At 32.8% G+C, this 16,619-nt stretch overlaps 1 long non-coding RNA gene across 1 annotated transcript; it reads left to right on the top strand.

The window, feature by feature from the left end:
- The first annotated feature begins 12,525 nt into the window (after nucleotides 1-12,525).
- LOC135267597 (uncharacterized) lies at nucleotides 12,526-14,250 on the top strand. The gene is made up of 4 exons (XR_010336006.1): nucleotides 12,526-12,592; nucleotides 12,650-12,927; nucleotides 12,984-13,245; nucleotides 14,101-14,250. It is a non-coding gene; the product is annotated as an uncharacterized LOC135267597 (long non-coding RNA).
- Nucleotides 14,251-16,619: the final 2,369 nt, after the last annotated feature.

Genomic DNA, 16,619 nt, shown 5'->3' with positions numbered 1-16,619 from the left:
TTTGGGTACCCGGAACTTTTGTCAAGCAATAGCTCCGGAACTATCAGAGATAACCCCATGAAGTGTATTATCGTTGGAAAGCTCTTTAAATTATCTATCTTTCTCAAAAAAAAATATTGTTCTCCGACTAATAGTTTTCGAGCAAATTGGAGACAAATGCAAAAATTGGGAAAATTTTAAAAAATTCATAACTAAAAAACTATTGGGAATTTGGCAATTTTCTCGATGCCAATCGATTCCCCGGATCATTTTGCATTGGAATCGGTCAAAATAGTTCCACTTTTTCGAATAGTTTAGCCAGAAATGAGAAAATAAAAAAAATTAAAAAAAAGTTAACACCCCCCCCTTAAAATCGGTCAATTTTTAAAGTGTCTCTAAATCAACTAAAACCGATTCTATCTTATAGATTTTGATGTGCTCTTTCCGATCTAAAAAAGCATTTTCTTCTAACTCTTTTAGTTTGGCCGTAATCGGCGTTTGAAAATTGAAAAATTTTTTGCGAGATATCGCCTTGAGTCCTATGCCATTTTGTAGAGTTTCTTATTCCGGTTGTCCTCCATTTTTCCGTTTCTCGATAACTCTAATAGTTTCGCCGTAATTGGCGGTTGAAAATTGAAAAAAAGTGAAAATGGAAACCTTTTTTTGCGTTTTTCTCGGAAACTGTAAGACTTAGAGCAACGAACAAAAAAACATCTGATAGCGCTTAATTTTATCTATTTTTTCGACCAAACCCGGAGCCGCTCCGGGCAACGGTTCCGGCTACAGAGGCGATCAAAGTTTTTCACTAAAAAAATTCATAAAAAAAAAACTAAAAGTCGTAGAGCAATGCGGTTTGTTCGGTTGAATTCTACGGCTCATTTTACATAATATATCAATTTTTCACAAGAATTAAAAATTTAAAAATTTTTGCCTAAATTTAGGGTCATAGTGAAAAATTTTATTCATTAAAAAAATTCATAACTCGAAAACTAAAAGTCGTAGAGCAATGCGGTTTGTTCCATTGAATTCAGCGGCTCATTTTCTGTATTATACCAACATTTCACGAGATTTAAAATTTTCAATTTTTTTGCTAAAATTTCCTGAGTAATACTTACTTACCTTCAAAGAGGTGAAAAAAAAAAATTTTTTTTAAACTCACTCCAGTAAATTTTTATGGACTTCTACATGTCTTAACAACCCACAAAAGTTGTTTTTAGTCCACAAAAAGTCCATATGTTCGATTTTTAGAAGTTTGATTTTTCAATTTTCGTCGCAATTTTTGTCGATTTTGGGTACCCGGAACTTTTGTCAAGCAATAGCTCCGGAACTATCAGAGATAACCCCATGAAGTGTATTATCGTTGGAAAGCTCTTTAAATTATCTATCTTTCTCAAAAAAAAATATTGTTCTCCGACTAATAGTTTTCGAGCAAATTGGAGACAAATGCAAAAATTGGGAAAATTTTAAAAAATTCATAACTAAAAAACTATTGGGAATTTGGCAATTTTCTCGATGCCAATCGATTCCCCGGATCATTTTGCATTGGAATCGATCAAAATAGTTCCAGTTTTTCGAATAGTTTAGCCAGAAATGAGAAAATAAAAAAAATTAAAAAAAAGTTAACACCCCCCCCTTAGAATCGGTCAATTTTTAAAGTGTCTCTAAATCAACTAAAACCGATTCTATCTTATAGATTTTGATGTGCTCTTTCCGATCTAAAAAAGCATTTTCTTCTAACTCTTTTAGTTTGGCCGTAATCGGCGTTTGAAAATTGAAAAATTTTTTGCGAGATATCGCCTTGAGTCCTATGCCATTTTGTAGAGTTTCTTATTCCGGTTGTCCTCCATTTTTCCGTTTCTCGATAACTCTAATAGTTTCGCCGTAATTGGCGGTTGAAAATTGAAAAAAAGTGAAAATGGAAACCTTTTTTTGCGTTTTTCTCGGAAACTGTAAGACTTAGAGCAACGAACAAAAAAACATCTGATAGCGCTTAATTTTATCTATTTTTTCGACCAAACCCGGAGCCGCTCCGGGCAACGGTTCCGGCTACAGAGGCGATCAAAGTTTTTCACTAAAAAAATTCATAAAAAAAAAACTAAAAGTCGTAGAGCAATGCGGTTTGTTCGGTTGAATTCTACGGCTCATTTTACATAATATATCAATTTTTCACAAGAATTAAAAATTTAAAAATTTTTGCCTAAATTTAGGGTCATAGTGAAAAATTTTATTCATTAAAAAAATTCATAACTCGAAAACTAAAAGTCGTAGAGCAATGCGGTTTGTTCCATTGAATTCAGCGGCTCATTTTCTGTATTATACCAACTTTTCACGAGATTTAAAATTTTCAATTTTTTTGCTAAAATTTCCTGAGTAATACTTACTTACCTTCAAAGAGGTGAAAAAAAAAATTTTTTTTAAACTCACTCCAGTAAATTTTTATGGACTTCTACATGTCTTAACAACCCACAAAAGTTGTTTTTAGTCCACAAAAAGTCCATATGTTCGATTTTTAGAAGTTTGATTTTTCAATTTTCGTCGCAATTTTTGTCGATTTTGGGTACCCGGAACTTTTGTCAAGCAATAGCTCCGGAACTATCAGAGATAACCCCATGAAGTGTATTATCGTTGGAAAGCTCTTTAAATTATCTATCTTTCTCAAAAAAAAATATTGTTCTCCGACTAATAGTTTTCGAGCAAATTGGAGACAAATGCAAAAATTGGGAAAATTTTAAAAAATTCATAACTAAAAAACTATTGGGAATTTGGCAATTTTCTCGATGCCAATCGATTCCCCGGATCATTTTGCATTGGAATCGATCAAAATAGTTCCAGTTTTTCGAATAGTTTAGCCAGAAATGAGAAAATAAAAAAAATTAAAAAAAAGTTAACACCCCCCCCTTAAAATCGGTCAATTTTTAAAGTGTCTCTAAATCAACTAAAACCGATTCTATCTTATAGATTTTGATGTGCTCTTTCCGATCTAAAAAAGCATTTTCTTCTAACTCTTTTAGTTTGGCCGTAATCGGCGTTTGAAAATTGAAAAATTTTTTGCGAGATATCGCCTTGAGTCCTATGCCATTTTGTAGAGTTTCTTATTTCGGTTGTCCTCCATTTTTCCGTTTCTCGATAACTCTAATAGTTTCGCCGTAATTGGCGGTTGAAAATTGAAAAAAAGTGAAAATGGAAACCTTTTTTTGCGTTTTTCTCGGAAACTGTAAGACTTAGAGCAACGAACAAAAAAACATCTGATAGCGCTTAATTTTATCTATTTTTTCGACCAAACCCGGAGCCGCTCCGGGCAACGGTTCCGGCTACAGAGGCGATCAAAGTTTTTCACTAAAAAAATTCATAAAAAAAAAACTAAAAGTCGTAGAGCAATGCGGTTTGTTCGGTTGAATTCTACGGCTCATTTTACATAATATATCAATTTTTCACAAGAATTAAAAATTTAAAAATTTTTGCCTAAATTTAGGGTCATAGTGAAAAATTTTATTCATTAAAAAAATTCATAACTCGAAAACTAAAAGTCGTAGAGCAATGCGGTTTGTTCCATTGAATTCAGCGGCTCATTTTCTGTATTATACCAACTTTTCACGAGATTTAAAATTTTCAATTTTTTTGCTAAAATTTCCTGAGTAATACTTACTTACCTTCAAAGAGGTGAAAAAAAAAATTTTTTTTAAACTCACTCCAGTAAATTTTTATGGACTTCTACATGTCTTAACAACCCACAAAAGTTGTTTTTAGTCCACAAAAAGTCCATATGTTCGATTTTTAGAAGTTTGATTTTTCAATTTTCGTCGCAATTTTTGTCGATTTTGGGTACCCGGAACTTTTGTCAAGCAATAGCTCCGGAACTATCAGAGATAACCCCATGAAGTGTATTATCGTTGGAAAGCTCTTTAAATTATCTATCTTTCTCAAAAAAAAATATTGTTCTCCGACTAATAGTTTTCGAGCAAATTGGAGACAAATGCAAAAATTGGGAAAATTTTAAAAAATTCATAACTAAAAAACTATTGGGAATTTGGCAATTTTCTCGATGCCAATCGATTCCCCGGATCATTTTGCATTGGAATCGATCAAAATAGTTCCAGTTTTTCGAATAGTTTAGCCAGAAATGAGAAAATAAAAAAAATTAAAAAAAAGTTAACACCCCCCCCTTAAAATCGGTCAATTTTTAAAGTGTCTCTAAATCAACTAAAACCGATTCTATCTTATAGATTTTGATGTGCTCTTTCCGATCTAAAAAAGCATTTTCTTCTAACTCTTTTAGTTTGGCCGTAATCGGCGTTTGAATATTGAAAAATTTTTTGCGAGATATCGCCTTGGTCCTATGCCATTTTGTAGAGTTTCTTATTCCGGTTGTCCTCCATTTTTCCGTTTCTCGATAACTCTAATAGTTTCGCCGTAATTGGCGGTTGAAAATTGAAAAAAAGTGAAAATAGAAACCTTTTTTTGCGTTTTTCTCGGAAACTGTAAGACTTAGAGCAACGAACAAAAAAACATCTGATAGCGCTTAATTTTATCTATTTTTTCGACCAAACCCGGAGCCGCTCCGGGCAACGGTTCCGGCTACAGAGGCGATCAAAGTTTTTCACTAAAAAAATTCATAAAAAAAAAACTAAAAGTCGTAGAGCAATGCGGTTTGTTCGGTTGAATTCTACGGCTCATTTTACATAATATATCAATTTTTCACAAGAATTAAAAATTTAAAAATTTTTGCCTAAATTTAGGGTCATAGTGAAAAATTTTATTCATTAAAAAAATTCATAACTCGAAAACTAAAAGTCGTAGAGCAATGCGGTTTGTTCCATTGAATTCAGCGGCCCATTTTCTGTATTATACCAACTTTTCACGAGATTTAAAATTTTCAATTTTTTTGCTAAAATTTCCTGAGTAATACTTACTTACCTTCAAAGAGGTGAAAAAAAAAATTTTTTTTAAACTCACTCCAGTAAATTTTTATGGACTTCTACATGTCTTAACAACCCACAAAAGTTGTTTTTAGTCCACAAAAAGTCCATATGTTCGATTTTTAGAGGTTTGATTTTTCAATTTTCGTCGCAATTTTTGTCGATTTTGGGTACCCGGAACTTTTGTCAAGCAATAGCTCCGGAACTATCAGAGACAATCCCATGAAGTGTATTATCGTTGGAAAGCTCTTTAAATTATCTATCTTTTTCAAAAAAAAAATATTGTTCTCCGACTAATAGTTTTCGAGCAAATTGGAGACAAATGCAAAAATTGGGAAAATTTTAAAAAATTCATAACTAAAAAACTATTGGGAATTTGGCAATTTTCTCGATGCCAATCGATTCCCCGGATCATTTTGCATAGGAGTCGATCAAAATAGTTCCACTTTTTCGAATAGTTTAGCCAGAAATGAGAAAATAAAAAAAATTAAAAAAAGTTAACACCCCCCCCTTAAAATCGGTCAATTTTTAAAGTGTCTCTAAATCAACTAAAACCGATTCTATCTTATAGATTTTGATGTGCTCTTTCCGATCTAAAAAAGCGTTTTCTCCTAACTCTCTTAGTTTGGCCGTAATCGGCGTTTGAAAATTGAAAAATTTTTTGCGAGATATCGCCTTGAGTCCTATGCCATTTTGTAGAGTTTTTTATTCCGGTTATCCTCCATTTTTCCGTTTCTCGATATCTTTAATAGTTTCGCCGTAATTGGCGATTGAAAATTGAAAAAAAGTAAAAATGGAAACCTTTTTTTGCGTTTTTCTCGGAAACTGTAAGACTTAGAGCAACGAACAAAAATCCATCTGATAGCGCTTAATTTTATCTATTTTTTCGACCAAACCCGGAGCCGCTCCGGGCAACGGTTCCGGCTACAGAGGCGATCAAAGTTTTTCACTAAAAAAATTCATAAAAAAAAACTAAAACCCGTAGAGCACTGCGGTTTGTTCGATTGAATTCTACGGCTCATTTTACATATTATACCAATTTTTCACAAGAATTAAAAATTTAAAAATTTTTGCCTAAATTTAGGGTCATAGTGAAAAATTTTATTCATTAAAAAAATTCATAACTCGAAAACTAAAAGTCGTGGAGCAAAATAATTCCACATTTTAGAATAATTGAAAAAATAAAATGTAAAAAACCGATTTTTTTGACATTAAATAAATTTTAGCACACGTTGGATCCGTGAGGATTTTTGACGTTTTATTTGTAATAGTGTACCTGCACCAGTTTTCAGTTCTATGCAAATCATTGCAAGCTTCCCACTATATTTTTGACCATTTTGACGAAACTATAATTATGAAATCGTCTATTTATCTCTAAAAATTTAATTTAGTTATGTTGTCCCATCTGAATAAAAGCTCTCTTGGTCACTTTCATCAAGTAAACCTCACCTGCGGAAAGCTCACCACAACAATGTCCTTCTCGAGAAAAATATTGCAGAAATCTTCGCCTTCGGGCCGGTTTTGCAACCGTGCGGTTGATGAGGAGAGTGTGGTCCTCCGGTCCCGCTCCAGGTCTTGGAACGTTTTCCATCCCCTGGCCTCAAGGCGTCGGCTGTTCTGCATGGAAGAATTCTAAAGCACGTTAGGTTGTGACCTATTGATCTGGGCCCGGGGGTGGTTTTGTGTACTGGGCGCACCAGCATAGACAAAGAGTCCCGAGTTCTAATCCCGGGGGCCCATCTGCATAGATAATGATGTTGCCTCCGGAGGGCCGCATAAATATAGAGAGAGCTTCGTTGCGGCGGTTCACTTTTACCCAGATAAGGAGATTTTCTTTGTTGCCGATGCTGTGTTTTACCATCATTAGCGAGCGCAATCGGGAATAATTTATTCTGGGGCGAAAGTGGCAATTTGAACTCTTTTGTTATGTAAAAACATAAAGAGATATTGGACTGTTTTGGGTCTCGAGGAAACAACGATAATTTTATTTTACTCCCACTGACTGCAACTTGGACAACTTGTTAATTGTTGATTTAACTAAAAACCATTTTTGGAATTTTTTCAATAATATTCTAACAATTTGCCAAATGCATACGCTGTTTGTTTTTCATGTCAATGGACGGAACCAGACCCGAAGATAAATAATTGTTAGGGCAAATAAATTGAAATGCATTGGACAAATACACAATGCATGATTATTGCGGGAACGATTATTGATTGAAATGTAATGGTAGTCTGAAGTGTATAAGCAGCATTAGTGCTGCCCATTTATCTAAATGACGTGTAAATAATTCCATTATGTTAATTGCAGGAACCATTTATCTTTTTATATTGACAGACTTGTTGCTAAAAAATTCAACAATAAGCAGTCGTAGGACCACACTGCAAAATCATTAAGAATGACTTCAAAATTTAACAAAAATGTTTCCATTGTCTCAATGATTTTAATCCATTTAGAAATAGTTTTTATTAATTGCACAGATTGTGCCAGATTTCAAGAGCTTTGGCAAGCAAAAATAACTCGACTTGCTTGTAAAAAAATAAGTAGACTTTATTAAATTTCAAGATTTTTCAATTCAAAAATTTCAAAGTTGGCGTCAATTTCTCGTAGTTCTGGAAGCTTGAAAATAATTTAGTTGAACACGGAATGGTCTATACAAAATTTTAAAGCTCTAGCTATATTAGAAGTTAAAAAGTTTAGACCCTATAAGAATCACTCTGTGTACGTTCAATAATAAACGAAAGCGTTTTACAGTTACCGTCAGTATTGTTTTCTACCGTCAAAAGAATTTTTAATTAAGACTATTTTTCCTACATTGAACGTTTAACGGGTTTTTTCCACAATAACCGTAATTATTCGTCCTAAATCATTCCCCATATTTCACACTTAGAAAATTAATGGAAACTTTCGAGCAAAGTGGACATCGCACAATAATAAAACTATTTATTCTGATAATTCCGATTGAATTTACTTAAAAAACACTTTTACCAAATACTTAGACGGCTTTTATCATTCACTACATGTAGTTCTGACGAAAACGTTGAAATGTGGCGTTCCCTCTTTGTATTAATAGTTTTCGTTCCCCCCACATACTGTTACTTACACTTAACACCACGAAAACCAATTTTAGACCAACTGAAGAAGTACTTTACTTATTACGTGCAAAAAAATTATACGTCCTGTAGCTACATTAATCCACATCTTCCTTTAACCGAAGACGTGGCTAATTGGGTCATGAGCTACATTCAGTGCCCTTCAATCGTAGCGACTCGACTTTTTCAAATGCCTGAGTACATCTCCACTCAAGGAAATTTTATTTTTTTGGAAATGGACACCGATGTTGGTAAAACCATAACTCAGTTACACCAACATCCATTTTGGAAGAATCGGTTTGAGAACCATTTCATCGTCTGCACTGCAGTCACCAAAATAGAATCAATATCCCACATTTTGAAAGTCATCTGGGAGTACAAAATACTGAACTTTGTGCTAGTTTTTGTGCACAAACATTTGGAAATCTTCTCGTATAATCCCTTCAGTGCCGAAAAAATTCTCAACTTGACGAAATTTCCAAAAGAGGATTTTTTCCCAGACAAAACAAATAACTTGTACGGCCACAGTTTACGAGTCAGCATATTTGACTATCCACCAACGATGGAAAAGTTTGATAATCAGTGGTACGGTAAAGATTATCAACATTTAAAAATGGTCACTTCGATGATAAACGCCACGTACACTCTCTACGAACTGGTGGGAAATGACACTTACCATTTTGAGCGAGCTTACGACGAAATCCTCAACAACAAAACCGATCTTTGTTTCGTCAGTCATTTTCAAGAAATGACGCCTTTTACGGGCGTGGAATACACTTACCCTCACCAAAGCGATGCTTTGGTGCTTCTAATGCCCGTCACACAAGATATTAAAAAAAAACGAAACTTATTATCAATTTTTGCAACAAAGACCTGGGTCCTGATTGTAGTTTTAATTGGCGCAGTTTTCCTAAGTATGCAAATCGCCAATAAAAAATACAAAAGTCAAGACACATCATGGGTGGGTTTAATACACGTCTGGGCTGCTTTTCTCGGCAATTCGATCCCACACTTTAGAAGCAAACAGTCGATCGTTCAACAACAACTGCTTCTGTTTATTTTCATGTGTCTGGTTTTCAGAACTGCTTTTCACACGTCGTTAATTGGTTCCTACATTAGTCCTAATTATCTTGATAAGATGACAAACATTTCCGAAATTAAAGACACAGATTTGATGATCTACACTGGACGATCATTTGGTAAGATGGTGCCACAGGCATCAGGACTTCGGGACAAGTTGGTTTTTATTACGAAAAAGGAGCGCTACAGAAAACTTTACGAATTTGACCCAAATATTGCGTATTTACTGACAGCCAGTTATGCCGAAGCGATTTTAGCCAAACTGAGGAGTGTTAGAAAAAAAGTACCCTATTACGTTTTAAAAGAACCGTTAGTACCAGGTTTTGATAATTATATTTTTCAAAAACACTCTCCTTACATTCACAAAATTAACGAATGTTTAACGAAGGAAACACAGTTTGGTTTTTGGGCCAATTATGTTCCATCGAATTCTTACTATCCTCGAACTAATGGTACCACTGAAGACAACATTGTTTTGAACTTGCAACATCTACAGTTAGTGTTTTATTTACTTGTTGCTGGACTCTTTTTTAGCATTGCCGTTTTTCTTGTAGAATTATTATATTGTTGATAATTATTATGTGTTTACTGGAAGTGAGAAAACTGTACAAATGAATGCATCTTGCTTCTTATAAAAAAATAAATATTCTGATTTTTGCTTTTATTATATCGGGGTTTTACAAGAAACTTTCAAGTTTTACATTTTGAAGTCGCTTATTCTGATCCTCTTAGAAACTTTTTAACTTTTAATACAGCTAGAGCTTTAAGATTTTGTACACAATCTAAATCGACCATTTTGAGTTCAACTAAATTATTTTCAAAATGCCTGAATTTCCAGTACTTTAAATAATAACCATCTATTTTTATTGCATTCTTGAATACGCCTTTTAGAACTGAGTAAAATGTACCCTAGTTATTAGTAGTTATCTGTGATAGTTTTTGACATATGTCAATTTTTTACACAAATTTTTATTAACCCTTTACAATAAGTAAATCATTTTTTTTATTTGATAGCCAAAGGTTCAAAAGGTCTTCTTAAGACTTCAGGATTGTTAAATGTCACATTGCAAGGCTACTATGATTTTTTTAAAATGATGATTAAAAAATAATTATAAATTAGTTTTTTTTAATAGAATGACGCTGTTTTTTCTATGGCAAACAAAAGAACAATTTTTATGTAGACTTTTATTAACGTTTTCTATATCTATTTCTTACAGTTTTTGAAATAATAGCAAAAGACAGAATATTTGCTCTTTATTTTCATTTTTATTCAAGTAAATTTTTGAAAAATACAATAAAATTGTGCTATTGTTTAAAAATATGTCTTACTTGTTTACTATTTTCATTCAAGAAGTTAAAAATTCGATAGCAGGCTGACTGAGTTACTTTACATAATTTACAAGTTAGAAGAAACTATGAAAATTACTAATTAAAATCCGTTTTTAATGATTTTTTTCAAAAACTATAAAAGATAAGTACAGGACGTTTTGATAAAAGTCATCACAAATATCGATATTCTTTCGAATGACGTTAAGAAAATAGGGTCGTTTCATTTGAAAAAACTGAGTTATAACAGTTTTTTGAAAACCATTTTAAAAAAATCATAGTAGCCATGCATTTTGACAATTGACAATTTTAAAAATTCTAGAAAACTCTTCCAACCTTTGGTTATCAAACAAAAATATTTACTAATCGCAAAGGGTGCAAGGGCTGTGATATCTTAGATAAACCCTTGCAAATGAAAATTTTAAGCAAAAAAACAAAAAAACATATGTAAATACTATGACAGGTAAGTACAACAATTTTGGTAGTTTTACGCAGTTTGGTAAAGTAAATTGAAATATGCAATAAATTTTAGTGGTTACTATTTAAAATTTCAAACTTGGTGGCAATTTTTTGTAACAATAAATTAGCTTTGTTTAATAAATTTTTAAGATTGTTTTAAACCGTCCGCCGATTGTTATTAGTGTTATGATAAATGAGTAGGTGGAATTATTAATGACAATTAGCACACTTATAGTTTATTGAAATGAATAACAACAAAACTAGAAATTTAAAAATACGTATCTTATTTGGGTTTAAACTACTCGTGTTATTGCTAATACACTTGCAGGTGCTAAAAATGTTAAGCACGTGCTTAAGTGTTGTTATATTTTTTGTAATGAGTGAATGTCGCTTAAAACCACCTCCTGTCCCTTTTGTGGAGCAACAGCTTCAAGAATACTTTATTAATTACAAAAATGCAAGCGATAAAAGCTACTCTTTATGTAATTACATCAACGCAAATGACGATTCTACCAAAGACATATCAAACTGGTTTATCAAATTTAACTCATGTCCTTCCATCACCTCGACAAATTTGTCTCACGAAGTAAATTATCTGCCACTAATCGACGCAATTTTTGTGTTTCTTAACAAGAATTTAAACTTTGACGAATACATTAACCAACTTCGCGGGACATTTTTTTGGGATTCTTTAGCCGAATTTCATTTTATTCTCTGCACTGTGAGAACTAACACGAATTTTGTGCCCCACGTACTCAGTTTTATTTGGAAGCAAAAAATTCTCAATTTCGTTTTGGTGTTGGTTTCAGATGAACTACAAATTTACTCTTACAACTTTTTTAAAAATCACGAAATTGTCAATTTGAAGAGAGATTCAAATTGTTATAAGAATCTTTTCGTTGATAAATTATCAAATTTGTATGGTTACGAGTTCAGGGTGGCTTTATTCGAAGAGAACCCTTTGCTGGTGAAATATGAGGGCAAGTGGTACGGCAAAAACTACAACATGCTGGAATTGTTAACATCCAGCTTGAATGCAACTTTTAAGACAGTAGAATATGAAAGTAACAGTGGTTTTCTGGACGCTTACCACAGTTTACTCAACGACGAGACTGATTTCTGTTTGAATATTATTTTTATATTGAGGAAAACACTTGTGACAAACATTGAGTACACCTACCCTCACTCATACGACAAAGTCGTTGTTTTACTGCCTGTGGACTCGAACATTGCAAGACGAAAGTCTCACAACATAATAACAATTTTCACTTTTACTGTATGGATTTCCATTGCAATCCTCACCGTATTTTGTGCTCTAGTCTTGGTTCTAGCCAACAAAAAACATTCTTTTTCTCTATTTTTGCTCTACAGCTTAGGTAGCCTTCTAGGGTACAGTTTTGAAGGGTTTAAAAAGGCTCAAAGTTACATCAAGTTCCAACTGATGACCTTTATTTTAGGAGCAATCATTTTTCGAACTGCTTTCAACTGCTTATATAGAAATCGAAGATTTCTATATATAAAAAAGTTATTTTAATAAAATCATTTATAACAAGGTAGCGTAAAAAAATACAAAGGTTGCAGATTTCGCACAAGTTTTAGTCTGCAATTTTCAAAAATTTACAGATTGCTGTAATATACTTTTCCGCAAAAATATGCATTAGTACATTTTATAGGTTCCTGTAAAGTGGTACTTCGACATCTTCGACATTTAAAAGTTAAATGCAAGGTTAAATGTTGAAGTAAATTTTACAGTAACGTATAATAAATAAATAGTACATTAACAAATGTTTTATAAGGGTTAATTTGGCGCACGAATCCCAAGTTATAAAACGAGCCGTTGGCGAGAAGAGTTTGCGCTTACCGCATTATATGCTACTGAAGAAATAAAATCCGACTTTGAATTCGTGCTGAAGCAAATTTTTCGAACGTTTGATTACTTCCTTTGTGGCTGACTGAAGTATGGGCTTTAATTACCATACCAGAGGATGAATTTGTTGAAGACCCAGAATTTTTGTGGTACTGGGTGGTACTAGTAGTTGCAGTCACTAAAATGGATGGATACACCATAATAGATGTGAGTTTAAAATTTCTGGGCCTGGTTTGTATTTGAATTGTTTTTTTTTTGTGCAGAAATTCAGTTTTTTGTTCATAGTGTCGAACATGGGGGTCTCACGGAGGCACTGGAGGATACACCAGAGAGGTACGCGAAAAAAGCAACTGAGAATCCAACAAGTAATTCGAGCGCAGAATATGGGGGGCCCTACCATTTGATTACAGGTGACTTCCGTTCTTAATTTATTGGACACATTAAGGATGTGTGCAAAAACGCAAGCTGGAGGGTTAATGCGTGCATTGCGTCTGAGGGACAACATTTTGCGCAATTTTTCTAACGGTAATATCTACTGACCCACTAATGTTGCAACTAATAAGTTATTTTGTCTTTACGCCGTTTTTGTGTTGGAATTAACGTAAATATCGTCTTAAGACATAGCGGAGACGAGTTTTCTGCCTCAATTTATTTTTAATTTTAACTCATAATTTACATGTTTTTGGCAAAAGTTTTTTTAACGAGGTCTATTGGTGATTCAAATCTGTTTCTTTTGTAGTTAATGCAAGTCGACACTGTTCCAAAATTATTTTGATTATTGCTGGTATTAGTGTAAGCAACATTACTAATACGGATATGTAATGTAATGCTTATGAATTATGATGAATGGTTACATGTATATTTTTATCTACAAGACATCTGCATTAAGTGAAAGTAATGAATAGTGTTCTATACAGAATTTATGAGAAATGTAGACCTTTTTGTGTTGTGATTCTAATACACATTTTAGTCTTAAATGTTTGCAGTAGCAGAATAACTTAGCTAAAAATTGCATTATATCTAAATGAATTTCGGACCAGGAACACAGCATTGCAAGGAGGTAAAAAATTGTAAGGATTTCTTGCGTTTCTGTGATCCTAATATACATTTCTGTTTTAAATTATTGCAAAATTATTTTATTTAAACTTTCGTATATCCAAAAATTTCAAAATATTCAAAATAAAATTTCTATCGATGATTTGAACAAAAAGAGGTAATTTTAATAATAGTTACTTGTGTATTAAGGGCGTAAAGAAGCTTTTTTGACCTGAAGTCTTATTTCTGGCCTGAGGCGCACCCATAAGGCCATAAAAGCAAGTTACGCCTGACGTGCCAACAAAAATTTATGCAGAGATTGAGTTTTTAATTCTAATCTTAAAGTTTCAGTTGCTGAAACTGTCAGACGAAATGTGTTTGAACAATTTTCGACAATTGAAGAGAATTTGATGACTAACGAAGCCGAAATTAACGGAGTGGCTTGGAATCTGAGGCTTAGTGTGTGAAAAATTCAAATTTAGTGAGTAGAAAATTTTGCTGTAAGCATTTGGTTTTAAAAAATTTACAGATTAGTGCAATTTACTGTTTTACGAAATTACCCATAGATGGCACAGTAAGTTTTATAGATTTCTGTAAGTTTGTATTTCAATGTTTAGCGCTAAGATGTCACAGTTAATTTTAAACAGTGACATCTAGGTGTTGAACTTAAAAATACAATTTTACAGTAACCTATAAAATTTATTATGCTATCTATGTACAGTTGGTTAAGCCGTACATTACAGTAACCTGTAACTTTTTTACAACTATTTAAATTTTGCAAAAATTTAAAATCAAAATGGGAATTAACGTCATAGGAATGCAAAAAGGTTTTTTTCTAGGTTACACATTTTGTTTTTAACTTCAAAATTATTTTATTTAAACTTCCGTCTTCGTATAGTTGGTTGTCTACATAGCCTGTCAAAATTTGGTTCCTTTATGATAGAGTCCGCGAAATGACAGATCGTCCACGGTGGTAGGAGTGCGCAGAGACGAAAACTCGTCTCGGACGAGTCCAATCTTTAAATTAGGGGTGTTGGCAGAAAACAGTGGCGTGGCGTGTACTTACATGTGTAAAGAATTCGTCTTAAAGTTTAACATTTCAATATTACCAGTTATAGTAAAGATACCAGTAGAAACATTTTTTGCAATAAACGCGTTTTTACTCTTTACTCATTGTGTATTTTTATTTATTCGACCTCTCTGCTTTGTATTTCTAGGAAATCAACGTGTATTAGCATTAGATATGATTTTTACTATTTCATCTTGCAATTATTGAATAGAGGAAATTTTAACTACTACAAATTATGAATCTCAAACCCTTCTTGATCATAGAATAGTTTTTTGCTACGCCACTGCTCAATCTCCTCACTCGATGAAGTACGCATTGGCTCCGCCTATCGTGGTCGTTTACAGAGTTTCCGAGCTCTACCACTAATTTTCGCACTAAAATTTCACATTGCCAGTTTCTGTTTAAATATAAACATGCATTTTTATTTTTCCATTAACTGCATGCGAAACTTTTATAATTTTAGACGTTTATAGACAAATACATTTGTCATAATTAATTTTTCTAGATCAATACTGTTCTATTTTGAATAATTCTGTGTATGAATGTTTCTAAATTTGATGGATTTGGACAGTGAATGTTTCTGGTTATGACCTGTTTTAGACGTGTGATGACGTCACATCCGAGGTTAGGTGTGCGGCGCAGGCGGCGAGGGCGGTTCAGTCGACAGCGAGCAGTGGTACGGGTCAGATCGGGAGCGGGAGCGAGAGGCGAGGCGAAGCGAGGTGAGTCGGTTTATTTAAATTATTGTGTATTGTGCGGTTTCGTTCAATTTATTCAGTTTGTTACTTGCCGTTGTCGCGAACGGACGTGTGTTCAAGCAAATCTAAATTTTCCGGTTTAAATTTTCAATTCGGTGGCTAGTGATCGCGTTTGAGTGACACATTTTAAATACAGTAAATAAAATTATTATCAAACACTCAAATAATTTATTGCCACGTAATAGTTTTGTCTTTAATTTCAATGAATGAAAGTGGCTTGCTCAAAATTTAATTCAAATAAACATTTTTTTGGTTTCATTTTTATTATTATTTTTTTTAATGCTACAAACGGTAGCCAACGTGGAAGCGATATGAAGGTAGGTGTATTTTATTGCTGTGTCGTGTTTATTTATTTCACAAACCAATAATTTCATAAAACTTAAATGCAATTAAAATCTTTAAATGCGGTGTTGAAAAGTGATATTTTGAGTGACACATTTTAAATACAGTAACTATAAATCAAATAAAACACTCAAATAATTTACTGCCACGTAATTTTGTCTTTAATTTCAATGAATGAAAGTGGCTGCTCAAAATTTAATGCAAATAAACATTTTTTTGGTTTCATTTTTATTATTATTTTTTTTAATGCTACAAACGGTAGCCAACGTGGAAGCGATATGAAGGTAGGTGTATTTTATTGCTGTGTCGTATTTATTTATTTCACAAACCAATAATTTCATAAAACTTAATTGCAATTAAAATCTTTAAATGCGGTATTGAAAAGTGATATTTTGAGTGACACATTCTAAATACAGTAACTATTAATAAAATAAACCACTCAAATAATTTATTGCCACGAAATTTTGCCTTTAATTTCAATGAATGAAAGTGGCTTGCTCAAAATTTAATGCAAATAAACATTTTTTTGGTTTCATTTTTATTATTATTTTTTTTTGGTTTCATTTTTATTATTATTTTTTTTAATGCTACAAACGGTAGCCAACGTGGAAGCGATATGAAGGTAGGTGTATTTTATTGCTGTGTCGTATTTATTTATTTCACAAACCAATAATTTCATAAAACTTAATTGCAAT

The sequence above is a fragment of the Tribolium castaneum genome, unplaced genomic scaffold, assembly GCF_031307605.1.
Source record: "Tribolium castaneum strain GA2 unplaced genomic scaffold, icTriCast1.1 ptg000057l, whole genome shotgun sequence".
Taxonomy (NCBI): Eukaryota; Metazoa; Arthropoda; class Insecta; order Coleoptera; family Tenebrionidae; genus Tribolium; species Tribolium castaneum.
This window is presented reverse-complemented; position numbering and strand designations above follow the sequence as displayed.